Raw genomic sequence first — 7500 nt, forward strand, 5'->3', positions numbered from 1 at the left:
TACAATTTGGACCCTAACGCTGGTGTGCAACTGGAACGTTAAGGTGTCGGTTGGACAAACGGTTAGTTGGGATATAGGAGCTGAAGTAGAGACACTATTGGGCAATCACAATTAAAACTACAGCGTGAGGTCAAATTAATTGTACTTGCTACAACCTTTCCTTACCTCGGTTTGACCTTGCACTGCAAGTTTACCTGCACTTTTAAAAAAAAAAATCGTAATTTTAATCGGAAATTCTCCGTAACAATATACTGTTCTCGGCCGTATTTCAGTTAAATATAAGCGGCCGTAATTTCACCATATTTTGTTACCGTAATATCACTCATTTACGTCAATATATCCGTTTTTTAAACGGTAAAAATTCTGCAATAAATGTTGCCAGGCATTTACCGTTTTTAATGCAAAATTCTAACAGTGTACGATGGTGCTAGTGGGTTTTAAAAATGTAAAATGTAAATCGTGTGCTTATTATCGTATTCTTTATTAATCATTAGTTAATAAACACGAAGTGAGCTCAAATCCACCTCTGGGAACTATAAACAGGAATTTTTACCATAACTAGTCCATCTCACTAATTGCACATGCTTCGAACAGGATACAGAGGTTGCGTGAAATCGAACAAAAATTAAATATTTTCATGCACGATTTGATGAATGATAAATTTTTATATCTTTCAGAATGATTTCAATATTTCATGCAAAGAACATTCAAGATGAACCTTTCCCAGAACGCAAACACACTCTCTCTCTCTCTCTCTCTCTCTCTCTCTCTCTCTCTCTCTCTCTCTCTCTCTCTCTCTCTCTCTCATTACTGTTTTTGTCATTAAATTAAGTAGCTCTTTTAATTCAATTATTCGTCTAGGTTCTTCAAGATTTAAAAAGAAAAAAAAGATTGACACAAAAGCACTATTTGACGATAAGCCCGGCGTTTCAAGTGATCAGTTTACTTTAAGATGTATGAAAGCCTGGACGTGAAGCCCAACTCTATTATCTAGCATAGTCCCTATTAATAAAAAAAAAAAAAAAAAAAAAAAAAAAAAAAAAAAAAGATAGCTTAATCTGCAAGATAGCATACTGTGGAATATACCTCTTAATAAAAGGAAGGCTATGAGAGGTAAAGAAAACGGAACCAGAAAGATTGATTGAGTTTTACGGGCTGCCTAAGGCAAGAGCCCGTGTCTTACACAACGGTAAGGCAATTTGACAGACAGATTGATTGATTGATTTTGAATTATCTGGCATCCTGACATCGAAAGTCATTGACGCCGATATCGTTTGTTATGAATGAAAAAGTAAATTAAAATTGAATCTAAAACCATAGAAGCGAAAAGGTCCGTATAAAAGTTAAATAGCTTTCAGATTAAAAAGATTTGATATTGCTCTTCTAGGATAAGGACACTCCAAAATTAAACCATTGTTCTCTATTCTTGGGTAGTGCCATAGTCTCTGTATCATGGATTGCCACTGTATTCCTCTTGCTTACACTCCGGCACACTATTCTATCTTATATCCTTTTCGCTTGTTTTGTTAAAGTATTTATAGTTTATATAAGAAATATTTATTTTAATGTTGTTACTGTTCTTAAAATATTTTATTTTTCCTCGTTTCCTTTCCTAACTGGGCTGTTTTCCCTGTTGGGGCCCCTGGGCTTATAGCATCCTGCTTTTCCAACTAGGGTTATAGCTTAGCAATTAATAATAATAATAATAATAATAATAATAATAATAATAATAATAATAATAATAATAATAATAATAATAATGGGCAGAAGAAGCGGTCAACGAACTGTAAACTGGAGTAGGATAATACAATTAATAGATAAATAAGATCAAAGAGGACCCCTAGCGTTGAAAGTAGGCCACGGGGGATCGTCAGACGAGTCTTTCCCTCCCCTCCATTATCGGTAGCAATCAATATCGAAAGGGAAATTGCGTTATTGCTCGATACGTTTCTAAACACATCTAATAAGGATCGATTGAATATTGAAAGTTGCCTGGAGCCGTCTTCACAGATCATTGAAGCCATCAATTAAATCATTCTAAAATTTTAAGTTTTTTTATAGTTTATAGAGAAAATATCTATTTTAATGTTACTATTCTTAAAATATTTTATTTCATCTGGCTTCCTTTCCTCACTGAGCTATTTTCCCTGTTGAAGCCCCTGGGTTTATAGCATTCTGCTTTTCCAACTAGGGCTGTAGCTTAGCAAATAATAATAATAATAATAATAATAATAATAATAATAATAATAATAATAATAATAATAATAATAATAATAATAATAATAATAAAGGTAAAAGTAGTACATTGTCAAAAACAATAGACTAAATAAATAAAAACTTTACAATTATGAGACTATATCTATGTTTAATCAGGTAGATTTACATTAAATCTTACCTTAAACTCTGTCTTCGAGAAAATCAAAAATAATTTCTTCCCCAAATCTTGGTCCTAAGATATGTGACACTGAATAATTTTCATTAGTATCTCTAACTTATCTATTGAATATGAACATTCTAGCAAGAAATACCTAGCAATAGGAGGTACAATACAATCTTCGCAAGAGAGTTATGGGGTCTTTTGACTGGCCAGACAGTACTACAGTGGATCCTCCTCTCTGGTTACGGTTCATTTTCCCTTTGCCTACATACACACTGAATAGTCTGGCATATTCTTTACATATTCTCCTCTATCCTCATACACCTGACAACACAGATTACCAAACAATTCTTCATCACCCAAGGGGTTACTGCACTGTAATTGTTCAGTGCCACTTTCCTCTTGGTAAGGGTAGAAGAGACTCTTTAGCTATGGTAAGCAGCTCTTCTAGGAGAAGGACACTCCAAAATCAAACCACTGTTCTCTAGTCTTGGGTAGTGCCATAGCCTCTGTACCATGGCCTTTCACTGTCTTGGGTTAGAGTTCTCTTGCTTGAGGGTACACTCGAGCACACTCTCCTATCTTATTTCTCTTCCTCTTGTTTTGTTAAAGTTTTTATAATTTATATAGGAGATATTTATTGTTGTTACTCTTCTTAGAATATTTTATTTTCCTTTTTTCCTTTCCGCACTGAGCTATTTTCCCTGTTGGAGCCCCTGGGCTTATAGCATACTGCTTTTCCAACTAGGGTTGTAGCTTAGTAAGTAATAATAATAATAATAATAATAAAAGGGTCGTTCACCTTTCCTCTAAGAAAAAACAAAATAAAAAACTAAATCTAATATGTCTTATTCTTAACTCTAGAGAACTACTTCTTTCGACTTTTTTTTTCAATTTGATGTTTCCAAGGATGTGAAGATTTGGTAAATTTCTTACATCTTCTGATTCTCATAATTCCCAGCTTGAATTATATAAGTATGTAAACATATATATATATATATATATATATATATATATATATATATATATATATATATATATATGTATATACATATATATATATGTGTATATACATTTATATATGTAAATATTTATAGATATATATATATATATATATATATATATATATATATATATATATATATATATATATATATATATATGTATATATATATATATATATATATATATATATAACATATGTGTGTATGTATGTATGTATGTATATATATATATATATATATATATATATATATATATATATATATATGTATGTATGTATGTATGTATATATATATACATACATACACACATATGTATATATATATATATATATATATATATATATATATATATACATATGTGTGTATATATATATATATATATATATATATATATATATATATATATATATATATATATATATATATATATATACACGCACATTTGCAACTCTAAAATGATATTCCTCTTTACGTTTCCCTCTTATTTTCGTAGAAGTGTTAATATGTTTTATAAAGATTTGATCAATAAATGCTACTACGCAAACACAAGTTTTAAATAAAAGAAAAATAAATACGACAAAAACTTTGCAACATTCTATTTTAGAAGTAAAATTAAATTAAGTCAAGATATGGTTCATATGGTAACATTAACTTCATTCATAAAGTAAACTACTAATTATTTTTTTTTTACTAAGAAACATTACCATGAATGAACAACTTCGTCAATAAAGTATCTTCAACGTTAATTCTAATTCATTAATTAAATGTATCTTACTCGTAAGGAAACCTTAACATAATTTCTAAAGTAACGGTAATTTAATCATGAGAATGAGGTCAACTTTACTTAAAAAGTGAACCAAAACATATGATTAAATTATATCACGTAAAGTATTTTATTCCAAGTAACTCTGGCTTTCCCAGCTGTCTCCGGAATATACTTTAAAAGAAAAAAAAAATGCGAAAAAAAAAATCCGCAAGGATTGCTGGTTTGCGGTATGCACCTGCGTAAACAAACACTAATTATTATACAGTCAGGTAAATGTAAACACGTGTTTTAATGGGAGAGTGAGATTGCTTATGACAGTTTTAATCTTTCCTAGTTTAGTAGACTTAGCTTTAGTTGATTGACATAATTTTTTTTCTTCAGAAAATTTTTCAGTTTTAAAGATTTTAAGTTTTTTAGAAAACAGGTTTTATAGACACGATTTAGATTTCTATTTATAAAAAAAAATTACCTCAGAATTCATTAAGTTTTACTCATTGAGCTGGTCAATCTCCTTTTAATAATAATCATTCATTTCATTGCCCTTTATTCATTATAAAATGGAAATTTTTAATTAAATTCCAAGTGAGATTTCCTTATAGCTTTAGTTTTTCCTTATTTTTCAACGAATGTGCCCTTTTTTCTGTTTCTCTTACCTTTTCTGCGAACTCATCTCCATTATGTAATAACCTTAATTCTATCTATGAACCTTCTCTTTTTCCTTCAATTCTGCCTTTAATCTAAGAGAACTTACAACTAGTAATTTTCATTGTCAGTACTTTCATTTATATTTCCCTTTTTCATTACAAGTTTCATTATAAAATAGACTTTAATTATATAAGTTAATATTCAAAACTAGTTTTCTCCTAATCTGGGAATCTTGGGTCTTTTAAGTATTAATAATCATCACTTTTATTTTCGGTTTACTTTTCTTTTATGATGTAAATTCTCATCATGAAATTAGGCTCTTAATTGAATTTACATTCTTTTCGTACCCATCAGTTATATAAATAATTTTTGTAAGTGCTGTATAGGTAATAGTAGATCATGAAAATAATATTTGAATCCTTTATTCATTACTACCTCCGCTATCAAATCAGGCCTTATTCATATTTACTGATCCTGCGTGCATATCATTTTTATTGGCTTATTTGTCATCATTTGGAGTTCTTGAACACAACAGAAAAGATTTTTCTTCATTGCTCTGCATCCAAAGACGCCCCCGATTTTCGTTAAGTAAAAAATTTCAACAAAAACCACATCTATTGTAAGCTAAAGAAAAACGAAGACTTTTACGATTAAGAATTTCTATAATTCAAGTGTTTTTTTTTTTTTTTTTTTTTTTTTTTGGTGTGTGTATCGCCTTAAATGTATTTTGAGATGCATAATAAAAGTAAAAACTGGCATGAGAATACACATCTAATTCAACATACAGGCAAAAGATAATTTACAAACTAGACTCAATATAAGTTTTAAAATATTACCAGTTTAAACACAGTACACTAGAGACAACACATAAGCATCTATCGTACATATTAGAGTTAAAACATTCAACACAGTTAACATACACATTCAAATTATTGTCAAGCATAAAATTATGCACGCAAAGTAATTGAATAAATAACCATTAGCATTTTCTATCTGCAACCAAGCAAGCATTCAATAAAATACATGAACCAATAAACATCTTCGACTGCTTTACATTTCGATTTCAGCATCTTATTAAAGCCAATGCCTTGACGGAGATTTACAAAATTGTCTTGGCCGTTCGGGACGCTTCAAATCTGCATGCGAAAATTAGGCGACAGAAAATAAGATTGTCTACTGAAGTTAAGCTACTGACAGAAGTTGATGTCAATGTGATTTGTTAGTATCATTCTTAGTTCATTATTGAACGAATCCTTCTCAAGTTCAAACACAAAGATTGCTCTCTCTCTCTCTCTCTCTCTCTCTCTCTCTCTCCTCTCTCTCTCCTCTCTCTCTCTCTCTCTCTCTCTCTCTCTCTCTCTGTATATATATATATATATATATATATATATATATATATATATATATATATATATATATATATATATATATATATATATATATATATATGTGTGTATATATATATATATATATATATATATACAGTGTATATATATATATATATATATATATATATATATATATATATATATACACATATATATACAGTGTATATATATATATATATATATATATATATATATATATACAAACATATCTACAGTATCTATATATCCATACTTCATATAATATATATAATATATATATATATATATATATATATGTAATATATATATAAATAATATATATACATATAATATACATAATATATATATGTATATATATATATATATATATATATATATATATATATATATATATTATATATAATATATATATATATATATAGAGAGAGAGAGAGAGAGAGAGAGAGAGAGAGGAGAGAGAGAGAGAGGAGAGGAGAGAGAGGAGAGAGAGAGACGATATTTGCATGCAGTTATAGAATAAGAAATAAATTCAAATAGGCCTATTCAGCATAAAGACTGGGTTGGAGAATGCAAATCTATTTTGCAAACAGTTACATCAAACAATAAAATCCCAAATATCCAATACTTTAAGCATTACAACACAAGTTACTGACGAAATTAACCCCTCCAAGTAGGCATCATATCCCCATGACGACCAGAACGATGTCAGTACATACTGTAAAGGCTTTTAAATACTTTCCACGAAAAAAAAAAGTCATGTAAACACAAGTGTCTGTCGGTTCTTGAATGCCAGACATATTCGCGTTAGCTATTTCCGTTTCACGTCCGTTCTCGTCAAAGCGCTGTCATTCATATTGGCATAGGGACCGCAAACCCTTTTTTGGCCCTGCACGTGTAAATACAAAAATACATTTGCTCCCGTTTGTTGACACAAACAGATGTACATATGGCTACCCTATGTATGTATGTATCTAGAGTGGATCAGAATAAATTAATATATGATTATACTCGCGAATACTTTTTCATCGTCTGAAAATGGAATAGCATTCAAACGATCTTTGTCAATCTTTTGCTGACATCTCCTCTATATAACAGAGAGCAAGTAGCCTATCTGACTCTATAAATATATATATATATATATATATATATATATATATATATATATATATATATATATATATATATATAGCCTATATATATCATATATTTAATATACATATATATATATATATATATATATATATATATATATATATATATATATATGCATATATATAATAAACATATATATTTATATATATGTATATATATATACAAATATATGAATACATACACATATAT

The sequence above is a fragment of the Palaemon carinicauda genome, chromosome 8, assembly GCF_036898095.1.
Source record: "Palaemon carinicauda isolate YSFRI2023 chromosome 8, ASM3689809v2, whole genome shotgun sequence".
NCBI lineage: Eukaryota > Metazoa > Arthropoda > Malacostraca > Decapoda > Palaemonidae > Palaemon > Palaemon carinicauda.